Source organism: Sus scrofa, chromosome 15, assembly GCF_000003025.6.
Source record: "Sus scrofa isolate TJ Tabasco breed Duroc chromosome 15, Sscrofa11.1, whole genome shotgun sequence".
Taxonomy (NCBI): Eukaryota; Metazoa; Chordata; class Mammalia; order Artiodactyla; family Suidae; genus Sus; species Sus scrofa.
Window position 1 is genome coordinate 72,846,483 of NC_010457.5, and position 24,966 is coordinate 72,871,448.

The 24,966-nt window shown below is 35.2% G+C and overlaps 1 protein-coding gene across 3 annotated transcripts in view; it reads right to left on the bottom strand.

The window, feature by feature from the left end:
- The window catches only part of SCN9A (sodium voltage-gated channel alpha subunit 9), a 166,647-nt gene that overhangs the window by 100,777 nt on the left and 40,904 nt on the right, over positions 1 to 24,966 (bottom strand). The gene's annotated exons all lie outside the window — the stretch shown is intronic.

Genomic DNA, 24,966 nt, shown 5'->3' on the forward strand with positions numbered 1-24,966 from the left:
AGTAATAATAAAATAGATTTTGGTTTTCACTACAAGAAGTAATGTGTCCACAGAATTATCATCACATTGAATGTATGCTTATTAACAGACTACTCCATGAATGACTTATTTTCCAGGCTCTCTAAACAGCTTTAAAAATTTGAACTAAACATTTCATAGATCTTAAAGTGATAACTTAATGAAAGATATTCCTTTTACTATTCATCTCTGTTCCTTTTACTATTACTATTTCCTTTTACTATTCACCTCTCTTCACTTTTAGTGCAATTCAACCCAACCTTCCTTGCTTAAAAATCTTCATGATGGTGCTTCTGACAGCACCACTCTTCAAGCTCTCCTCTAGCCTCTCTGGTCACCTGATCCTCTTCTGTCTGACACCCTCTGTTTCTCTCCCTGGAGGAAACTCATTTTTGTAAAATAGGTGGTGGAAGATTGTTTGATTGTTTGACTCTATTTTACACACTTAGATTTTCTTATGATAAATACATACCCCTTTATAAATTAGAAAGAAAACTCCATTTTGAATTAAAAACAATTAGGAAACTGAGAAGAACAAAGAAGATAAAAAGAAATTTGGTAAATGTTTGGGATAGATTCAATTTAAAAAGTAAAAAAAAACAGGAGTTTCCATCATGGCTCAGTGGAAATGAATCTGACTAGCATCCATGAGGATGCAGGTTTGATCCCTGGCCTTGCTCAGTGGGTTAAGGATCTAGCATTGCTGTAAGCTGTGGTGGAGGTCACAGATATGACTCAGATCTGATGTTGCTGTGGCTATTGGCAAGTGGCTACAGTTCTGATTCGACCCCTAGCCTGGGAACCTCCATATGCCACAGGTGTGGGCCTAAAAAGACCAAAAAAAAAAAAAAAAAAAGGAAAAAAACAAACCAAACCCCACCCCCCTCTGATAAGCATAAAAATTATGACTTCCCTAATTAGCTTACATCTGTGTACAAAATATTACAAAAACTACAGGACAGAAAATTACAAGAAAAAAAACCTCAAATTTCTATATATTATTATACAGGAGTGTTTTAAATAAAAGAGCATAAAAATAATGGTTCTTATTTAAAAAAACAGCAGACTTACTATTTGACTGAGTTAAAAGAACTTCCTAACTCGTCCATTGGAAAATGAAAATGAGTGCTTGGGCACTGGGACTGCCTGAGACTTGGGACAAACACTTTCAGAACGTCAACCCCCTGTGAACAGCTTGAAAGATTGTATATTAAGTACCATGACATACAGAGGAAGAAGAAACAAAAAGAAGCCATGGTCTGCTCTTTTATTTTCTGAGGTGAAATATAAAAATTAAAAGGCGAATCATGGTAGTGACAACGTAGGTTATATAGACTCAGAAAAAGGAGTGAAAAGAAGCTGAAACTAATTATATTTTTTTACAGATTTCTCCTATTCCTGTGTCAAACAAAATTAACTTCAATTGTGTTTTGAGCAAAATGGATGGATTTTCCCCTGAGCTATTTAGTCACAGTTATAAGAATAACCCTTATTAGAAATCTACATGTTTTTAAAAAGGTATGAAACCAGTTTAAAATTGACAGAAAAACAATCATTTTGCAATGTAAAATTATACAAAAACTTATAAAGCAAGTTTAGCTTTCCTGAAAAATGATTTTTATGGTTTATCACACAATTGAGTCTGATTTTTGCCATGGCATGTATCACTACATTTCTTTTTCAATCTGCTAACACATCTTCCTTTTACTTATTTTATTTTTGCTTTTTAGGGCCACACCCGTGGCATGTGGAGGTTCCCATGCTAGGGGTCTAATAAGAGCTCCAGCTGCCAGCCTACACCACAGCCCCAGCAATACAGGATCCAAGCCATGTCTGTGACCTACACCACAGCTCACGGCAATACCGAATCTTTAACCCACTTAGTGAGGCCAGGGATCAAACCCTCAGCCTCATGGTTCCTAGTTGGATTCGTTTCCAATGTACCATGACAGGAACTCCACATCCTCCTTTTAAATGTTTTTACCAAATACTTAATCTGGGTATGTTACTACATTTGACATTTAGAGCTGTGAGAGTAGAAGAAAACACAGTTTTTATCTTTGATGCACTTACGTCCTAAAAAGAAATACAAATCAAAGACAAATCTGGTGTGCCTCTAGTAAAGGAGATTACAATCAGCCGAAATAACACACATCTTTTTTTTTTTTTTTTTTTTTTTTAAATATCCTGGTGTAGAAACAGAGATAAAGAAATAGGAGAGAGGGCACAATAGGTAATAAGAAGTGGGGAGTTCCCCTGGATTAAATACAAAGTTTCAAACATTTCTGACATAAATTCCAGGATTCTTTTAGCAGCCTCTCCAAAAATGGAGAACTAAAAGCCTCTTATAAGAAGTAGATATATAGCAACATTTCATGGGAAAGAATATGTTGAAAGCCATGCAATGGCATATTTGGAAATAAGAGCAAGTCTCTACCTTTGGATTCAGAGTCAGAATTTTTTTTTTTTTTTTAGGGCCGCACCTGGGGCAATTGGAGGTTCCCAGGCACTAGGGGTCTAATTGGAGCAGGCCTATGCCACAGCCACAGCAACTCAGGATCTGAACCACATCTGTGACCTACACCATAGCTCATGGCAACACCGGATCCTTAACCCACTGAGAAAAGCCAAGGATCAAACCCACATCCTCATGGATACTAGTCAGGTTCCTTAACCACTGAGACACGACAGGAACTCCCAGTTATAGAATTTTTACACTTACAAAAAAGAACAAGGTCAGTCCACTCTGTTGGCCACAGCAACTAATATTACTGCTTTTGAACAAAATTTGGAAAGTTAATTGCCTGTATATTTGCTGATGTGTCCTAGATTTTGAAGTATTTTACTGAGATTATTTACGCCATTATTTCTATAAATTCAAACTATTAAGAAGAAACATAATTTTGATGCAAACTAAAGTTGAGATGGTTGCTTTTTAGAGAATGTAGTGAAAGATGAGGGACATTGCATGAACACATTTAAAAGCAGGATAGACTGACTCATGAAAGAATCATGACTCGGCAATTTCACCCCTTGGTTAAATACTCAAGAGAAGTGAAAACATATGTCCCCCCCAAAACTTGTACACAGATGTTCATAGCAACATTAGGTAAAAACTGGAAAAAATCCAAATGTCCATCAACTGATAAATTGGGGCATATTCACAAAGTGGAATATTATATGACAATAAAAAGAAAGTATGGATACATGTTACAACATGAACCCTGAAAACCTTGTGAATGTAGTGAGACCCAAAAGGCCACATATTTTAATAACTGTGTTTGTATGAAATATGCAGAATAGGCATATCCTTGGGAACAAAAACTATATTATTGTTGCAGAGGCTGGGCATAGCGAGCAGTGACTGTTAATGATTACGGGGTTAACGGAAATGAAGTTTCTTGGTGGGGGGGTACAAAATGTTCTAAAATTAGATAAGAGCAGTGATTGCACAACTCAGTGAATATGCTGAAAACCACTGAATTTACCCTTGAAAGGGTGATTTTTATGGTACATAAGCTACATCTCAATAAAAATCATAAAAACACTAATTGAATCATGAAATCTGTGAAAATTGTCCTGAGCCAAGAAAAGAGGTTTAGGAAAATGGAAACAAACGCACATACTCAACTCCAATCACTGTGGAAATCTCTACAGTCTCTGTTTAAAGAGAGGACTGATTTGGTCTAAGATCAATTTAGGAAAAGCAAAGGTTTAGTTCTAGCACTCAAAGGCCAAGCTTGGTCCCGTTTATAAACCTGTGGTCACAATCAGGTGACCTGATTCTAGCAGTCACCAGCCTTTTGGAAACTGCACCACATCAATCTGAGAAATAAGGCAGTGAGTGCAGCTGCCACCAAACTGAGCAGATCCCTCAACACTTGGAAATCATAAAAGCGAGGAGGGGTTACTTGTCTCAATTGACTTTCAGGGTGCACATGCCTCTCTCTTGAGTGAGGACATAGCTGAAGAAATAGTATTTTTGTACATCTCACATTCAAATGGAGGCGTCACCTCTTTCAAGAACTATTTGATAGAAATTCAGATGAGTAGATGTCATAAACTCAGATGACCAGTCACACTCTTTCAAATTCTGTTCTCTTTTTCCCTCCTTTTTCTTCCTCTCAGTCTCTATTCGTGCACATCTCAATATAGTTTCTTAAGTCTTTTTTTTTTAATTATAGGTGATTTACAATGTTTTGTCAATTTCTACTGTACAACAAAGTGACCCAGTCATACATATATAAATATTTTTTTTCTTATATTATCTTCCATCATGCTCTATCCCAAAAGACTGTAGTTCCCTGTGCTACACGGTAGGACTTCATTGCTTATCCATTCCAAACACAATAGTTTGCGTCTACTAACCTGAAACTCCCATTCCCCCCCACTTCGTCCCCTTTCCCCTTGGCAACCACAAGTGTGTTCTCTGTGTCTGTGAGTCTGCTTCTGTTTTGTAGATAGGTTCATTTGCACCATATCTCAAATTTCACATATAAGTGACAATATACAGTTTCTGTGTCACTGAAGTTATGCAACATAGCAGGGGTGTCAGGTGATTCATGTCAGTGGTACCACACACAGGGGACATTTCCTCAGGCTAAACTAAAACAAGACACTAAGTACCTGGTTAACATTGGGATCTTGAAAAGTTAAGTTGAAGAGACTCAGATCAGATTCCATTACCATTACCATTCTCCGGTTTGGAGGAGATAGGGGAAAAAACCACATCCTTTCTGGATGATGGGGAAAAAAATAACATGTAAGTTTTGTTTTTTTTTTTCTTTGTGCAGCCAAGCGAGACTTTAATGGCGGTCTTGCAACATGGGGTCAAACAGGCAGGCAGGCACACCAGTGCCCTGACAAGCAATTACATTCTCTAGCACTCAAGTCCCTCCCCTAGTGCCTCCTTGGCTGAGTACTATGGGGGGTACAATCTTCCCGGATGTCGCCTAAGTTTCATTATTCCCCTACAAGCTCATCTTCTCTTTTCTTCCCAGTTATTTATTTATTTATTTATTTATTTTGCTCTTTAGGGCTGCACCTGTGGCATACTGAGGTTCTCAGGCTAGGGGTCAAATCAATGTGTAAAATTTTTTGAGGGTAATTTTGCAGAATCTATAAAAAAGCCTTCAATGTGATGATTCATATTTATTGCCAAATAACCTCCCTTCTAGGAGTATATCCCAAAGCAATCATCTCAGATATCCTCAAACACTTATGAAGATATTTACTGCAATGTTTTTGTAATACTGAAAAGTTGTAATCAATCCAAAAGTCTTAACAGTCAGTGTTTCATTAATTGAATAATGAACACATAATGAGTAACTGAGTGGTGTTTAAAGAGTGCCTTTATAGACTGTTCAATAAACTACAAAAATTTTAAAAAGGATAATATAATATAGCGTACACAATCAAATATGCCTTTATATTCATCTCAATTTTTAAAATGTATAGAAAGAAAGCCTGAAATTAAATATACTATATATTTAATGAAGGCTGTTGAAGGATTATGGGTTTTTTATTGATTTCTTTATAATTTTGTTTTCAAATTTTTACAATAAAAATGTCATACTTTTGTGTGTGTGTGTGTGTGTGTGTGTGTGTCTTTTTAGAGCCACACCCACACATGGAGGTTCCCAGGATAGTGGTTGAATCAGAGCTGTAGCTGCCAGCTCACATCATAACCACAGCAACGCAAGATACAAGCCACGTCTGCAACCTTCATCACAGATAATGGCAATGCCAGATCTTTAACCCACTGAGCAAGGCCAGGAATCAAACCTGTATCCTCATGAATGCAAGTCAGATTTGCTTCTTCTGAGCCATGATGGGAACTCCCAAAAATGTAATACTTTTTAATCCAAAAAATATACTTTAAAAAGATATACCTAAAATTTGGGAATTTCTGTCGGGGTCAGTGGAAAAGAATCTGACTAGTATCCATAAGGACACAGGTTTGATCCCTGGCCTTGCTCAGTGGGTTAAGGATCCAGTGTTGCTGTAAGCTGTGGTGTGACTTGCAGACACAGCTTGGATCTGGCATTGCTATGGCTGTGGTGTAGGCCAGTGGCTATAGCTCTGATTTGACCACTAGCTTGGGAAACCTCCATATGCCATGAGTATGGCCCTAAAAATGACAAAAATAAATAAGTAAATAAATAAATAGATGTACCTAAAATTTATTTGATCTAAATTTAATAGAATCAATCAATATTTATTCTTTCCCTGCTTAATTTAAATTTTGAAAAATATTATTACCATATTTCTTCTTTTTCGTCTTTCGTCTCTTTTGGGCCACACCTGCGGCATATGGAAGTTCCCAGGCCAGAGGTTGAATCAGAGATTTAGCTGCTAGCCTACTCCACAGCCGTAGCAATGGGGGCTCCGAGCTGCATCTGGGACCTGCAACCTACACCACAGCTCATGGCAATGCCAGATCCTTAACCCACTCAGCAAGACCAGGAATCAAACCTGCGTCCTCATGGACTTTAGTTGGGCTCGTTAACCACTGAGACATAACAGTAACTCCCCTTTCTTATTATTAATATTATTATGACAGCATCTTCTTCGGAGCAAGATCACAATATCGCACATCAAGTCCATACTTCCGTGTTCTATTTTGCCCACCTACTATTAATCTCTTAATAGAAGGCACTTAACCTCTGAAAATAAAAAGTGGAGGTATTATCCTTTTATCTCAGATTTCTTACAATTAAAATAGACATGAAAATATTTATTCTGAACTTTATTATCTATGCAAGAATTCATGTATTTTTAACCCCTATTTATTACCTATTTTTCCCTCATGTTTCTTTCCAGTCAAAAAATGTCAGCTTTTAGTTCATGACAATGGTCTTGTCCCATGTGTTTAAAACCCCCTGGCTTCCAAATTCCCACTGCACTGAACACAAAGATGTACAGTAGGGAATAGTTTCCTGATATCATTGAAAACCAAAAGAAAGACACTAAAGAGTTTTCACAAATCTGAATAAAATAGAGTTGATGGGATTTCCCTAATGAGGAGATCAGAATAGAAGCCACAGCTTACAACATTCATCTGAGAATATTTGAACATAGAAATGTTTCTTCCCAGCAGAAAAGTCATAGAACATGGCACTTGCAGGTCAGAAAACAAGTTGGCTAACTCAAGGCTTATCAATCTAACAATGTTGTAACTCACAGTTCCCACTTCCCCCTCTATATTCAAGTGTGAAGCAGTGGAATTTATCCTTAGGCTAAAAGCAAAAATTAATCTCTGAATTAATTATGGTTAAGACCCTAAGGTGTCCATTTCCATTTTAGCTGGAAGCAGGGTAGAGTTTAGGGAAAGGTGAACTCTTCTCCTAGCTCATTTATTCTAAAATGAAGCCAGCCTCACAACACACCAGACACATACACAGAGCTTTCAGTCATCCCTCCCTTTTAAGAGAGGATTTATTTGGGAAACCAACTTACATAAAGACAAAGGAAACCCCGGCCAACAGCAACATAGTCTTTCATTCATAAATAGTAATAGATAATTGAGGATAAATTGGTAATCAAAAATTACCAAACATAAAACTGAAGGACTAAGATGAACAGACCAAACTCCTAACTCTAGAAGAAAGAAAAAAAAATAGCAAACATAAGGAAATATTGAAAATAGCGAACTTAAAATTAGTATTTCCAGAGAAATTTGAGAAGACAAGAGAATCTATTATAGAATAGAATGGGCCACTAAAAAAAGAGGGGAATCAAAAACATCAAAATTCTTGGCAATTAGAGGAATGATTATCAAAATAAAAATCTTAGTAGAATGTTTGCTGAAAAGAAGTAGAAGTCAGAATCTTAGTTACCTTTCAAAAGCATATTACCCAGAAGGGGCACAAGTGAACATTCTCATGTGGAGATATTCTACATCTTGTTTGTGTGATGGTCATATGGGTATGTACATATATGAAATTTTTTTTTTGTCTTTTTGCCATTTCTTGGGCCGCTCCCTCGGCATATGGAGGTTCCCAGGCTAGGGGTCGAATTGGAGCTGCAGCCTCCGGCCTACGCCAGAGCCACAGCAACGCGGGATCCGAGCCGCATCTGCGACCTACACCACAGCTCATGGCAACGCCGGATCATTAACCCACTGACCAAGGGCCGGGACCGAACCCGCAACTTCATGGTTCCTAGTCGGATTCGTTAACTATTGCACCACGATGGGAACTCCACATATGTGAAATTTAATGACAAGGTTTTATTATTCAATAAGAGAAAGCAAGTTCAATTAAAAGCATACAAAAGTTTTTTTGAGTTTTATTTCATTTGTAGAGTAGGAATGTAAAACATGAAAGCTTAAAGTCTCCTTTTTAAAACTGAAAAGATAAACATAAATTCCATTTCAATAAAAAATGACACATTTTTTTGAACTCCTAATCTGTGTTATGCACAGTTAAAGAAAGGAAATTTGGAATGAGGGGAAGGAAGGAGGTAATGAAAGAAAAGGTTGAATGAAAGAAGGAAAAGGATAAATAAACCAAACAGGAAAGGAGAGTATAATAGGGAGAAAAGGGAGAGGGGCTAACAAAAATACCCTAGGTCCCTTGGCTCCCTTCCAGCTACAGAGTCCAAAACAATAAAAAAGCAAATGTCTTAACCATATTAATTTTTATTTTTAATTCTCAACATTTTAAGCATCACTCATGTTGTATTACTCATATTACTTAATCCATGTTAAGCCTGGAAACCCCATTTTTGAATCCTTTGTTCTCTCCATTTTCATTTGAAGCATGAATGCTCCTCCTGGCACTGTCCCCCACACTCACTCATGCTTCAAGCCTGTCAGCTCTCACTTGAGTGCAGATAATGTGTTGCTAAGCAACAAACATGGAGGAGGAAGATCTATTGCTACTGTAAAATACCAAGAGTCTTTTCAAGTATTTATTTTTAAAAGCTGATCTTCCATAGTGACTACAGTTAATAACACATACTGAGAATTTGAAAGTTGCTAAGAAAATATATCTTAAAATCCTCATCACAAGAAAAAAAATTTGTAACTATGTACGATGATAGATGGTAAATAGATTTAGTATGGGTGATTTCACACTGCATACAAATATTGAATTATTGTGTTTTACACCTAGGACTAATGTTTTATGTCAAACATTTCTCAATTTAAAAAGCTGATCTCCAAACTTTTACGAACAGATGACAACATTGCCAAAAAAGACAAAGAAATTGAAAGAAACATGTTTATGAGCTTAAGAACTAATTTATGAATGCTATATAGGAATTATGCACTTTTAAAAAATAATTTTTCACTTTATATAAGTTTATACTTTCTCTTTTTAAACTGAGTTTCTGGAAGACATTGTAACTATGGCTCAATTTCCAAAAATGTAAAATGGACAAACTCCTTCATAACATATGTCGCGAAGTATACTTGTATTCAATATGGAAAAATCTAAACTGGTACTTGTATTCAATATGGAAAAATCTAAACAAATTGAATACTTGTATTCAGTATGGAAAAATCAGAACAGTCATCATCTTGACCTTTCCCATCACAATCCATGCTCCACATTTTATAGCTGCTGACACTGTGCATGTGACTTACACTTCTCTGAGCCTCAGTTTCCTAGTTTGTTTCAAGGAATGATTAGGATCAGGATGGATAAGTGCATATAAAGTGCGTAGGAGAGAGTTTTGCCCATAGTAACCATGTATAAATGGTACTGTTAATATTTTGAGAAATGTTTTTTAATTAAAGTGTAGTTGATTTACAATGTTGTGCCAGTTTCTGCTGTACAGCAAAGTGACCTGGTCATACATATATAAAAATCCCAAAAGGTTGGATATAGATCCCTGTGATATACAGTAGGTCCTCATTGCTTACCCACTCTAAATGTAATAGTTTGTAACCCCAAACTCCCCATCCTTCCCGCTCTCTCCCCTTCCCCTTGGCAATCACAAGTCTGTTTTCCATGTCTGTGAGTCTGTTTCTGTTCCACAGATAGGTTCATTTGTGCCATATTTTAGATTCCATATATAAATGATACCATATGGTATTTGTCTATCTACTTCTGACTTGCTTCACTTAATGTGAGAATCTCTAGTTGTATCCATGTTGCTACAAATGGCATTATTCTGTTCTCTTTCATGGATGTGTAGTATTCCATCTTCTTAATCCATTCATCTGTTAATGGTTAGTCAGGTTGTTTCCATGATTTGGCTACTGTAAATCATGCAATTATGAACATACAGGTGCAGGTATCTTTTTTAATTGTAGCTTTTACTAGATAAATGCACAGGAGTGGGACTGCTAGTTCTATATTTAGTTTTATGAAGAACCTCCATACTGTTTTCCACAGTGGCTATACCAATTTACATTCCCACCAGCAGTGCAGGAGGGCTCCCTTTTCTTCACACCCTCTCCAGCATTTGTTATTTGTAGTGTTAATATAATTAACTTGTCCTTCAATTTGAATTCCTTCCATTTGAATTCCCTCCATTTGAATTCCCTGCTTTGGTAAATTTCATCATACATCTGTAATTAAGATCTATTATGTGTAATCAACTTGAGGATACTTGAATTGATAGAAATATATTAGCCTTTTAAACATTAAACATAAATATATAACATGTATATGTATAATATAAGCAGAGATTTGATTTAGAGTAGTGATACAAGTCCAGGAGCTAGAAATCCTAGAGTTTGAATCCTGGGTTCACTGCTTACTAGCTATGTGATTTTTTTAGATCCAAGTTATGCTATCTCTCTGAGCCTAAAAAAAAGTTGAGGCATTGAGAATAGAGCCAGTTACTCTGTAAAACATAATGTTAAACACTAAAATATCCTTAGAATGAATTTTGATTGCTCAGAGATTTAGACGGGTGCTGAGTTTTGTTTGTTGAAGTAAATTCCCATTATTTCACTCTTGTTCTCTCAAACTTTATATGAAGCTTTGCAAGATAAGTTTTATATAGACAAAGTTATGTGATTCAAGAACTATCATTAAAGTTTTTTTTCTATTTTTTACAATAAATTGATATTTCTAAACAGGCTCAAAAGAAAATGACTTCTACCACTTGGTTTATTTTTTGAGAAGCATTTAAGTATCATTAATGGAACCTCTGAACAGAGTACAAGAATGATCCCTTCCTTTGAACAAAGTAATATCACAAATAGTCTGTAGATGGTCTTAGGGACTCTGGGTACCTGGTAATGGCTCCAAACATATTGTTCCAAAAACTGTACTGTTGTAATCATTTGTCAGCAGCAGCCAACAGGAAGTTACTTTGGGCCATTCTTTTAGTTTTCAGGGTCCTGTGTAGCCCCTCATATAGGGATAACCCCTGAGAGTGAGATGGGTGTGGGTTTCCTTAGCTGTTTACAGTCCAAATTGGGAATCTCCCAGAAATCAATGACGTGAACCCCAACACCAATTCTTAAAAGGCTAAAACACAGAAATGTGGGGTATGCCCATTATCTTAAGCTGGCAAAGGTCTCAGTAGCCTCTATTATCATCCTAGTCTCATGTCAGGTGCCTCATATTGGAACTCTAAACTGCAGTTCCCAATTGACTTACTAATGTCAGAGTGTCAAATCTATTGTAGTTCATGTGGGCTATGTGTACCCTGTGTCCAATAATTTTGTTATATGAGTTGTGCTTTTATAATGATTATCAGTATACTTTGCCTTACACATGTAATATATATTTTAAAATAGAATTAACTATTCTTTTAAAATATTTCTTATAGAATTGCTTTAGCAATGTTTCATGTGACAACTTTCACCATTGTAGAAAGCAGGTGATATGTGAATATTTGAGTATCTTACTTTTCTCTCTCTTTTTTTTTTTTTTGCTTTTTAGGGCTAGGGCTAGAGCCTGAATCCTCACGGATACTAGTTGGCAGGTTTGTGACCCACTGAGCCACAACAGGAACTCCCAAATTTTTTATTTCTTTAACTTTGATTGGAGGAACCAATATGACACTTCCTTATTTTGAGGAGCAAGAGAAAAATTACTAGCTTATAATTCTATAATAATCTACATCTCTGTCTCATATTCCATCACTGAATCTCTTACCTGTAGCTAACTTAAATTCTATTTATATGAAATTAAGATTGGGCCAATAAACCATTTTGAAGATCTGCCAAAATCTTAATCAACTTAGGTTAAATATAAATTATTTAAGACAGTAGATGAATGTAAAATAAGTAAAAAGGAATGTTTTATTGATACTCACTGCTGTCAAATGAAGAAGTGCTTTGAAAATGTTACTTGTCTGGAAACAAATAGTAATATTTTCTCACAGATAAGATTTTGACTGGAGTACCACTCATTTTCAAAGCCTTCTCAAGACACTATGAGATTCATAGTGTCTCAAGACACTATGAGATTCATGAGCATTTTAAAGGGTATTTTAAAATAGATTACACCTCACATCAACAATGATAACTCATGTTGATACTATGTTCCCTTGATATCTGAACTTATGATTTTTATCTAAATAATGAGAAACATTAGAAAATCCCAAATTAGAGACATTCTAAAAACACCTGATCAGTACTCCTTCAAATCATTAAAGTTATCAAAAACAAGGAAAGTCTGAGGGACTGCCATAGTCTACAAAAATCTAAGGAGATTTGATGATTAAATGTAATGTGGTATCCTGTGTAGAATCTTGGATGAGAAAAAAAGGCAGTGGGGAAAACTTGGGGAAATCTGTTTAATAAGGGCATTAGTTAATAACAATAATGTGTTATTATGGCTTCATTAATTGCATCAACTGCTTCATTAAATACACCATAAAAGTGTAAATTATTAATAAAAGATAAAGTGGGCATGGAGTACATGGGAACTCTCTGTACTACCTGCATAATTTTTCCATAAATCTAAAACAACTCCAAGATAAAAAGTTTTTTTAAAAATAAAGAAACCACAGGTGTATAATCACACTAATATAATGGAAAGTTTTCAATATCTCAGTAAATTTGATTTTATCAAACAAAAACATTGCCATTATTTAGAATGTACCTAAGTGATAACAGACTGACAGATCTGAACTACTTTTAATTAAAATGGGCTATAATTAATATATAAAAATAATACTTTACCCAGTATAAAACAGCATTACTTTGAAAAACAGGAGATCTGTTAGAAATACTGATCAATTTTTAAAGTTATTATGCTTGGGAGGGTAATTTTTATACATATGCCCTCTTGGGTAAGGAATGAATTTACAGTTTATAAACACAGAACTAGACTGGAGTCACAATGTCTGAGCCCTAATTATCCTTGAGATCATTATGACTAAGTAGGCTAGAAAATTCATCTATAAGGTATTCATATGTGTTTTCCTTTAGAATAAGGATAATTTAACTCATTCGGTAGTATTAAGTATATCAAATAATTTTTAAGTTGTGAAATTAAGTCTTTATTAGATATCTGATGTAATGATGCTGTTAAGGTACAATAGGCTCTCCTTTGGTTTCTGGATTACTCTAGGAACTGTGGGTAACAATGCAATGAAGGAAATCTATTTGACTCAGAAATTCTCACTTTACTGACATCTCAATACCTGGTAACAATAAACAAGACAAGAGACAACTGCATTCTGGCTGTCAGGAGTATACTTACTCATTTCTTATAACAAAGTCCTCTTTTGCCACCATAGCATTTAAAAATCCTCTCCTAAGCTCAGTGACATCTCCTTTACAATTTTTCTATTCATAAAATCTAAACTCCCATGATAGAAGAGAGAGACATAATCAGGAGAGAGGGAGAGGCAACATTTATTTCCAATATGAACTGTAAGGATATAAAGCTCTTTCATGATAAATGAAAAACTTCCAGATGAGTATGAAACTTATGCTGTACATATTGCGGCACCAAAGGATCCTTCCTACACTCGACTTCAGTACACGAGAAGAAAACCTAATCATACAAATCCTGTATGTCAATAGCAGAGAAGATGAAGCTGAAACATTCAAAGACAAGAAGATATGCAAACTAGTCATCCAATAGCTCCACTACTTACATAAGAAAGTAAAAGCTGCTGGAGGATGAATCTGGAGTACACAGGGAAAAAGTAATAATTAAACCAGGTTAGAGTCCAGTCCTGACTGCTCCCTGAATTGTAATTAGAAGGCCTCTCAATTCATTTTACTGATATGTGAACACCTGATCACATCACTGGAGGAAGGCAAAAGACAGATATGTCTTGGCTGTAGAGAAGGCACTTACAAATTTGGTTTCATCCTTGGTAGGATGACCACAGCACCTGTGTTGCAAAGCAATATTTTTTTCTTTTATTTTGTGAAGAGTAAATGCCATCTCACATCACACACCAAGGCAACAGACATACATCAGGTCTGATATATGCTTATCTTACTTCTGAGACATCCTAGGAGAAATTACCAAAAAGGACCTAAGATCCTTACAAGGCACTGACTTGTAATACTTCTTTTTAACGGGAGCATATAAGACTAATTGTCTTGGTCATTATTCATCAAGGTATGCCACAGTTATTGTGTGCATCACTAAAAGATGGGAGTCATGACTGCATAGCAGCACTAAAATAAAGATAAGTAGAACTTAAATGTTAAATTCTTAAGATTTAGTCATACTGACATTGCCGACTGTTTGGAAATCCTGTGCCTTGCTTAAAAGGCATCTCAAGGAGTTTTAGAGCCTGGGACCTCAGACAACTGAAGATTCCCAACTCCAGGCTGGAGGCACCAGGAGTTGTATCCAAACACTGCTTGGCATCACATTTAATGTGCAATAAAGGATCTATGAAATCCCTTGACTAATCTTTTAATTTGCTCTCTTGAAACTTCTGCCTTAGTTTGATCAAAACAAATACATATTTCCTTAGCTCTAATTTTGGCAGACCTTCCAACATGCCTTGAATATCAATCAGTTCATCATTTCTGAAAATTGTACAAATTTTCACACTGTCAACTGCTCTATCTCTGATGCTTTATCTTACCCTTTGCAGGCCAAGGTTCAGTAAAACTAGTGGCTGTAGGGATTTAGAAGATATTCATGTTATTTATTTCGTTATGTGAAATTTTAAAATTCACCCAAAACTTTTCATTTAAGTAGGTAGTAAGTAGAGTAGAATTAAGACCCGTCTTTATGGATCTACATACACTCCTCTATTTCCTCAATTTGCTTTTAACTTTATATAGTTTCTTACAATGTCATCAGAAGTAGAGTCAAATATAGTACTTTATCAGTTAATTATCTATCTTCATTGTGGATTTATCTAGTGCATTTTACTAAAAAGCTAGTTTGAAGCAGGGTAACTCTCCCCAACCCCAAGCTCTGATAACTCCTATTCATTCCTCATATAAGTGCCAAGGAGCTTTTCCTTAGGAGGTGGGTTAGTGCACTTATCTCTGTCACCATTTAACTACAGCCCATAAATATACAGCTTCACTTGACTCTTGACTGATTATTAAAATTAGATGTCTCTGGGAACCTCTAACATTATGTTATCCTACAGGGCAGTGTATCCTTAGTCTGTAATTGTGTCTAGAACAAAGACCTACCACTTGATTTTGAAGCCTGAGATCTTTGACAATCCAGAACATGAGAGGAAGTAAAAATATCCGTCTAGAGTGAGGAGTTCTGTGCTTTTATCCCAGGGTTGGTTGAGTGATTCATTTAGTCTGGAAGAATTCATTGGACTATGTATTTAGGATACATGTATTTTTCATAAGTATATTGTACTTCATGAAAGGTTTAAAAAGATGGATGTGAAATTTAAAAACCTTTTTCAGAAGACAGAAACTGATATAATTCATTACTGCACTAAAATACACACCAAAGTAAGTTTCTAGGCAGAAGACGACTCTAAGGGAAGAAGAATGGAAATGCAGAGAAAAATGCACATCAGAATGAGTATGTTTCTGTGTATATAAAAGGAAAAACTGACAACAAAAATGAACAATGACTATACAAAGCAATAATGATTATAGATTATGGATTTTAAGACTTTGTAGAATAAAATGCGTGTATGAATGCATGTATGAATTCCAGTTTATATATTTTCTTAAATCCATCATTTGTATATTTTCTTAAATCCATCACTGTTTATACATACAAACCAGAATCCCTCTTATCTTATTTGATTTTTATTTATTTCAGTCTGCACATTTTTGTGGTTTTATTATAAGGTAATTGTTCTCAGGTTTTTTTTAAAAAAAGTAGATGGAATCTTTTTCTCTGTTGTGCAGAAAACACTGTCCACGGAAAACCCTTAGTGTATACTGTTGTATATATATTACTTTTTTTCAAAGTAGCCTTATTTTGAAAGAGCCTTCAATAACTGAAAAGTAATTAGAGAATGAATTTTAAATGACGAGCTATCAGTTAAATTATTTTCAATGTTATTATGTGTATTACTTTTAAATGCCTTCATAATAACTTGCCAGCAGAATTAACAGAATGTGCATTGGAGATCTTTCTGTATTAAGCTATAAAAGACTAAAGCAGGAATACTTAGGAATTAACAATTCCTCATCATTCAAATTACTCAAACAAACTGAAGATAATCCTGATTTTAAGACCACCACCAGTAGGTTACACAAAAGAATGCATACTGCATTGTTAAGTATGTGAAATAATACGGTGCCAATATTCCTGTAATATGTTCATTCCATTTTACTTACTGCTCAACAAATATTTTTAAAGTGATTACTAAGAGCAAACACAATGCCAGGTTCTGGAGATACAAATACAAGCTAGGCAGCTTGGTCTTGTCCTCTGGGACCTTCAGTCAACCGGGGAATACGGCAGGCAAACAATTGCAATTCTCCTATCACACAAAATAATGAGACTATACGGGAAAGGCAACTGACCTGGGCTTTGGAAGGGAGATTTTAGTCAAGGAGGAAAGATGAGTAGAAGGTGGCTGATCTGTACTACAACTTGTATCCCCAGTAAATCTTCTCCCTTGGAACTCTTCATTCATAGGACTGTTAGGTGCTTACTATGGTCCAGGAACTGTCTTTGCCATTTTTTAGGTTTGTCCAGCCTGATCATCTTCATCACACTCAAGCTTTTCTCAACACGAAGAAATCATCTTAGTGATGATTTTTCCATGGAATCTGAAATGTATAACCTCATAAACTCTTTAGATTCTATTCCTGGATTTATCTAATCTCAAGCTATTCTAATTTAAAATTTTAAATAGTTTGCAAGAAGCTTACAAAGATGAAATTAGGAGTTCCTATTTGGCTCAGTGGGCTAAGGACCTGATGTTGTCTCTATGAGGATGCAGGTTTGATCCCTGGCCTCACTCAGTGGGTTGAGTATCTGGCATTGTCATGGCTGTGGCACATGGCTGTGCTGGAGCAGCAGATGCAGCTCCGATTGAACCCCTAGCCCTGGAATTTCCATATGCAGCAGGTGTGGCTGAAAAACGAAAAGAAAAAAAGATGAAATCATAATTTAGTTATATTGTGGATTACATCAACCATCCCTGAATTCCATAGTTTTTTGTTTGTTTGTTTTAACCTGAGATTTGGAGAGTTAATCTCCCCACAGGACTGAAAAACGAAAAGAAAAAAAGATGAAATCATAATTTAGTTATATTGTGGATTACATCAACCATCCCTGAATTCCATAGTTTTTTGTTTGTTTGTTTTAACCTGAGATTTGGAGAGTTAATCTCCCCACATTATGGCCAGTAAAATTGGTAATAGAAAGTAACTTTTTAGTATTATTGTCAAATTTGGGAAAACCTCCATAAAGTTCCTTTCACATACGAGCTGTAAGATACCAGAGCATTTGAGTATCCTTGATCAATGGCTAATCTTAAATACTCTGAATTGACAACACCCATTATTAGCCACTTTGTCATCAATGTTCTCGATGTAGTGATATATGATGAATTTCATTTTATATCATGTGTTTGGGTATTTCATGGCAAACCATCAAGAAACTTAAGTCTTTTTATTTCCTCAACATATTTATATGATTCACCTTTCATTAAGTGGATTAACAAACAATACAAGAGCTTTTTAAATTCTTCTATTAGAAATTCACCTCTTCCTTTTAGTGAAATAATGACAAAAATTCTTACTTTTACTTCTGATATGACAAAAGGTTTTGTGGTATTTCATTGTTCAATGTTAAAATAATGATTTCCTTGCTCTTTATAATTTACGTTTCATATTCCACTAATTTTGTATATGAATTTTCTCTCAACACCTTAATTCAAAAAGTTAAAGATGAAAAGGGTGCTTTTTGCATTTATACAGATATTAGATATATTCAGTAATGTGTAATTTTTAACTTAAAGTATTCTTATATATCTTTCTAAATTACACCTAACCTGTCATATTTGAGCTTTACTGTGTTTGTGAATATTCTGTACCTCATTTGTATTTTTGGATTTCTTGAGAAACCCAAGGTACATATTAAGGATATATTTTAGAATTTCATTGCATCTATTTCATGTAGCTTGGAAAGCTTTATAAAAAGCAAAGTACATAAAAGAAAACTCCAAATTGGCATTCAAGTTTAAAATATGTCATCTATAAAATGTGACCGAGAGCAAAAAAAAAAAAAAAAACCACATAACTGTTGAAAAATACCAAAGGAATCATGATTTCAGGTAATGGGAAGGCAGTTTTCTTCTCTGGCAAGATTAAAGGAAGGAGCTGAACATGATCCCTGTTCTACATATTTAGTGTTTTTATAAGAGTGTGTCATAAATGTATGTGGAAGTGGCCTATAAACTTTAAAAATGAACTTGAAAGTACCTCCAACTCAGCATCTCTTTGCTGCACACCAGATATGGCCATGGCTACTCCAATACTACTTGATAGGAGGGAAATTTATAGTAATAGTTAAAATATCTTATTTTGTAAATCTTACCAAAGTAGATAATGTGAAAACACATTGCTAAGGCTCCTCCTAGCTTAAACTTCGTGACTTCCTCAGTAAACTCACTTCCATCACCACCACAAAAAAAAAAAACAGTGTCATAAACAATTTGTATGTGTCCCTTTATGCGGCTGTATAAGAATTCCTATCTCCTAAGGTAGGGAATATACCATACTGGTTCCTAGGGTACATACATATTTAATTAGACTAAGTAATGCCACATTCTTCTCCAGAATGGCTGCACTTTTCTATTCTCCCACCAGAGTGCATGAAGGTTCTGCATCTCTACATCCTCACTAACGTGGCATTCAAAGAGTTTTCCAAATTTTATCAGAATAATAGGTGAAAAATCTATCACTTTTTAAATTGAGTTAGCACTGCTTTGGTCTATACTCATTCTGATCATCTCTTGGTATGCCTGCTCACTTTTTGGGTTTAAGTGAATTCTTTTTCTTATCCTTTTCCTGATTTTTCTGTTATGACTGTTGTTTTTTACTGGTTGATTGGTAAGTGTTCCCTGTATACACTAGATTGTAATACCCTAGTTTCAGAATTGTAAATATCTTCTATCATTAACTTCATCAGTGTTATCTTTTCTTCACTGAACAGGTATCTCTAATTGGTCTTACTTTAATATTTTGAAAGTAGTGCTACATATAGGCTTCATTAGCCCTCCTCCTACAAAGATTTCTTGTGGTATGTCTTCCTGCATAGTGAGACATGTCCTCCCTTTTCTCTTTACTTGAGGTAAACTTACCTATATATGATTATTTATTCTTCTATCTTATCAATTTCTCCAAAAAGCCAATTGAAACAAAGAATAATTTATGAAGGATTTATACCTTTATAGTATTTGTTATTCCATCTGGAAGCACAGAAAGACTCATTAATGAGGTAGATAATTTTCTATGTCCCTTATTAGAGTTTAGCTTTTTCTACAGAAGGATCTGTATATTCCTAGTTAAATTAATGAATTAATTCTAGATACTGACTGGGTTTATGTTGCTATTATTAACGGCGTCCTATTTTTTTAAAAACATTTATTTTCCAATTGGTAACTGCTACTGATTTAACTTTATATTGTATGATCTTTAGTTATCATTTCTAACAGTTTATCAATTATGCTTTCTGAATGGATGGTCATATCTTCCAAGAAAATAATGACAATTTTCTTTCTCCTTCTATTTATTTTTCTTTTCTTGGAGCACCAATATAGAGTATGAGTAAACACTTTATGTCAGACACTGAGTAAGATCTGGGAATTCAACGATAAAAAAAGACAAAATGCCATGCCTTCGATTTTATTTGCTTCTTTTAAAGGTAATCTACCTTTTAGGGCATTACCTTTTACACTCATTTTATCTCTTCATAATATACTACTTCATAGCACACTTCTCAAATTAGAGAATAGGCATAGTTGGGTCTAAATCACTTGGGAATTCACCATACTATAGAATTACAACTTCATAAGTTAGAAAAGCAGCACAAATTATCTATCAACTTGGGGAGAAGGGACTATCCATTGCCATTAAATGTCTTAAATTCAAATGTAAAATGTAAAAGTTATACTACTTGAGGTAAAATGTCTTCCTTTGCTTCAAGCATATAACTATTCTAGCCTTTCAGTCACTCTATGTCTGACTGCACATACCTGATCAATCTTACATAATCAGATATTAATTTGTTTCATTTTTTGGCCACACCTACAACATGTGGAATTGCAGGGCCAGGGACTGAATGCATGACACAACAGTGACCTGAGTTACACCAGTGACAACACTGGATCCTTAACCCACTGAAGGGAATTCCTGCTTCATTTGTAACCCAAAAGCAAGAGCAAATCATAGGTGTGACTATAAATCTATATGAATATAAATCTATATGTTTATTTATATTTACACCCAACAGCCAATCTTCCTTCCTAATTGAGATGAACAGAGATTTCCTCTAAAAAGAGGTGGTGATGGGACTCGAGCCTCATCTCTTACTGTGGAAATCTAAGGCGAATGATTCTTCCTTTCTATTCTCATTAGTATGGAGAGTCCACACCTCCTTAACTTAGCCATATAGATTAATTTCCCCCTTACTTTGATCCTGGAATGAGTGAAGCCAAGATGAAGTAAGGCCAGGTTGGAATTTTTGCTAGAACCCTTATGTAACTACAGTGGAGTCTAATTGTGGCACATCATACAGCAGTCCTGGCCTGGCCAGAGGAGTCTGCCAAAAAGCCTCTAGCCCTGCCTTGGCTCTGTCTGCTCATTTCTCCAACCAGCTCATCCTGCTTCCCAAAGATTCCAGTGAAGTGTGAGGATCCAGAACCTTCCCATAAATCTCCCTTTGGCTTGACACAGCCAATGTTTACTTCTCTTGCTTTCAACCAATCTTCTTGTTTAATATGGGGAAATTACTTCTGACTCACTGTGGAAACTAGGTTATGACAAGAACAAGCTAATTTTAGACAGGGCAGTTTGGCTAGGTGATTAAAATACTTGAAAATTAAATTTTCTTTTAAAATGACATTTTTCATACAGTTCAAAAGAAAACATTTATAGTCTTTCATACTCAAGAAAGTCTGGGACATATAGAAATATTGTGATAATGAGAAATATAAAGGTTAATAGCAAAGTGATTTAAATAATAATCATTAGAATGGTCTATATTTGATCTTGATCTAAACTAGTCGGTCTCTCAAGGGGGCAATTTCTTGCCTACCCACCATCTCAGGTAGAGTTGCGAAAGTTAGCAAATAAAAAGTCACAACATTGAGTTAAATTAAATTGTTTCTAATTGTCTATGCACATTTCAAGATAAAGAAAACATATATACTTATTCTAAAAATTCATTCATTGTTTATCTGAAATAAATTATCAGTATCTAAATTATATCTCTTTCCTGAGTATTTTTTGACAATTTGATTTTCATTAACAGTTCCTTGTTTTGAGAATTTTCTTATAAAATTCCTTGCAGTTAGAGTCTATGTTCCATTTACATTGTAACATATCTGCACAGTGTTCTTGTCATCTTATTTTGTTTTTTTGTCCACTGAACATTCATTAATAAGAAAATATGTTCAACATTAACCTTACAAGCTGGGATACTGAACACATATTAATATAAAGTTAACAACTCTGAGCCTTGGTATTTCTTTGAAGTGCATAATACTATTTTTCATGACATAATTTGCTTTTGGATTTTTCAGGATTAAATTGTCTCTCTTGATCTGTGACATTTTAAAATGTTGTCCACTGACACACAAGAGCATTGCTATGAATTTTTTTTTCTTTTGACTATACATGATGCCAGTTACCCCTGTTCTAAAAGAGTATTTAACAACATTCATATTCTTCAAAAGAGAAAATCCATTTCAAAATATAGTCATAACAACTACCATAATAATCATCCACTTTAAGACATTATTTTCCCATTTGTTCCTAAGTAATATTGTCTCTTTTAAAAATAGCCTTGACATCTAAGGAAAAACATTTTCATTAACTTTTTCTTTGGTACATTCAACAAGTTCTTTTAAGCAGTGGAACCCTTCAGTAATACTCTTTACCCTTCTTTCAAACTGCATAATCCTACTTCAAAGAGATACTGAAAACCATAAACAGAAAACAAGTAGGTTTTACTCAATGAGTTATTTAAAAAGTCAGCAAGAATTTTTAGGGCCTTTTCAGAATGAAAGTATGATTTCAGTGCTTAAACAGCTAAGGATTCTCTCCATTGTATTTGCTAGAGACTCTAATTTTTAAAATGCAAGAGAACTAAAGAATAAGGAATGCGTACAAAATTACAAAAATCCTTAACCATTCTGTTTGAATAGAATTCTAAAATAAGAAAACAATTTCGTGACAATTACTTTACTGTCAATATAAAGGACATCCGATGTTTTTCCAATGGCAGAAGAGCCAACTATCCAGAGACATTTGTATTTTGCTTCAACCCTGAAAAAACAACACACCACCAAATTATACTTATCACCACCAAAAGAAGTACAATATTTATGATTAACTCCTAACTCTATAAGAGGGAGGAGTGCTTGTTATGGGCATCTAGTAGGAAGAGTCTAGGCACGCTGCTAACCAGGCTAGGAATCTAATTGGAGCAGCAACTGCCCGAAACTACACCACAGCCACAACAATGCAGGATCTGAGCTGAGTCTTTCGACCTACACCACAGCTCAGAGCAATGCCAGATCCTTAACGCACTGAGCAAGGCCAGGGATGCAACCTGCTTCCTCATGGATACCAGTTGGTTTTATTACCTCTGAGTCACAACAGGAACTCCTCCATTATTTTTAAAGGAACCATATCCTTGAAAAAATAAAGTGGAGAGAAACGGGGGTTGCAGAAGGTAGTCGCAATGACTATGAATTGATTTAAGTAGGAAAATGGTCAAATCTGTATTTTATAAAGCTCATGTCTCTCACAGTATAGACGGTGAATTTACAGCAGAGAGAGCAGCTAGCAAATGAATGTGAAACTGTAGCATATTGAAGTATAGAGGTGTGGTCATATTTGAGAGATGAAGTAGAGTCAGCATTGACACTTGAATGTGGGACTCTAGGAATGAGATGAAAATCAAGGATTACTTTCAGGTATCTGACTTGGACAACCAAGTAAATGTTCCCATAATTTCTTAAGGTAGGAAAACTAGGAGGATGAGGCATAAATAAGGGAGAAAGATGATGGGTCCAGGTTTGGTCATAATGTGTCTGAGATGCCTAGAGACATAAAGCACACAGGTAGTTAGCAATGTCATTTTGGAACTCAATACATGATCCTGGATTGGAAACAGTCACTTTGGAGTCACCAGCATGAAGACCTACCTGACACTGAGCAGAAAAATTTTGACCCTCGAAAGATTAGCAGCCTTTAAGAAAGACTTATACACAAATCACCAAAATATAAGGGATGATATAATTACTTGAACGGAAACGTTTAAAAAGTACTTTGGAACACAAGGAAGTAGAAGTGGGTTTGAGTTTGTAGAGGAAAGATAAGTCAGACTTCTACAGAAGTACATGACTGAATGTAGATTTCTAAAGGCTGGACTGTATGAGCCAGGATACCTTCTTTTTTAATCTGACTTCAAGACTTAAAAGCTATGTCGCTTTGGTCAAATTACTTAATTGGGCATCTCAATTTCCTCATCTGTAAAATGAGTATGGAAAGGATGATCGAGAACTAAATGAGTTAACAAAATATAAACTCTTCAAAATCACATCTGAAACAGTAAGACCTTAATAAATGCCTATGATGATTGTTTCTATTATCATTATTAATTAAGCAGAAGGAGCAAAATGAACAAAGGCATTGATGCATTAAAACACACAGAGCCCATTAAGGAAATCACAGGAGGTCTATGGAGTACTTGGTAGCGCTATACCCAAGAACAGATAACATGAACCAGAATTTGCTAGCAGAGTAGTAGTGATGAGCATTCCTTCTTACGGGAGGGAGTCTTTTCAGCAATTTTCATGGCGATGAATGCAGCACAGGTATACAAGTACTAGGAGATGAGGTCCACATTGAGCACGCATAGGAATCACCCTCATTTGAAGCCACATGTTTCACATGGGCCAATATCAGTTTTAACAACTCTGTCTAAAAGGAGCATGCCCACTTACATATCCCTGGTGAACAGTGGCCCAAGAAAGACAACCCCATCAGACACTTTTAGTTCTCCCTTCTCAGATGGGCTAGACCAATCAGGGATCATTTTTCCTCTTGTTTCAGTGTTCTTTACATTTAACTTATACAACTCCAGAGGTTATTATTACAACCCATCTAAAGTATATGTGTACAAAAAAAAATAAAGTACATGTGTACAATAGCACAAACTTTTATGTTTTCTCCTCTCTATGCAGCTTTATTTCTTAAACTTTTTATTTTGAACTAATTTTAAACATACAGAAAAGGAGTAAAGTAATATAAAAAAATTCCCTATACACCTCATCTCACTTCTGATAATGTTAATAACTTACATAATATAGTGTAATTAACAAGAACAGAAAATTAACATCAGTAAAATATTATTCCCCACACTGCAGACCTTACTGAAATTTCGT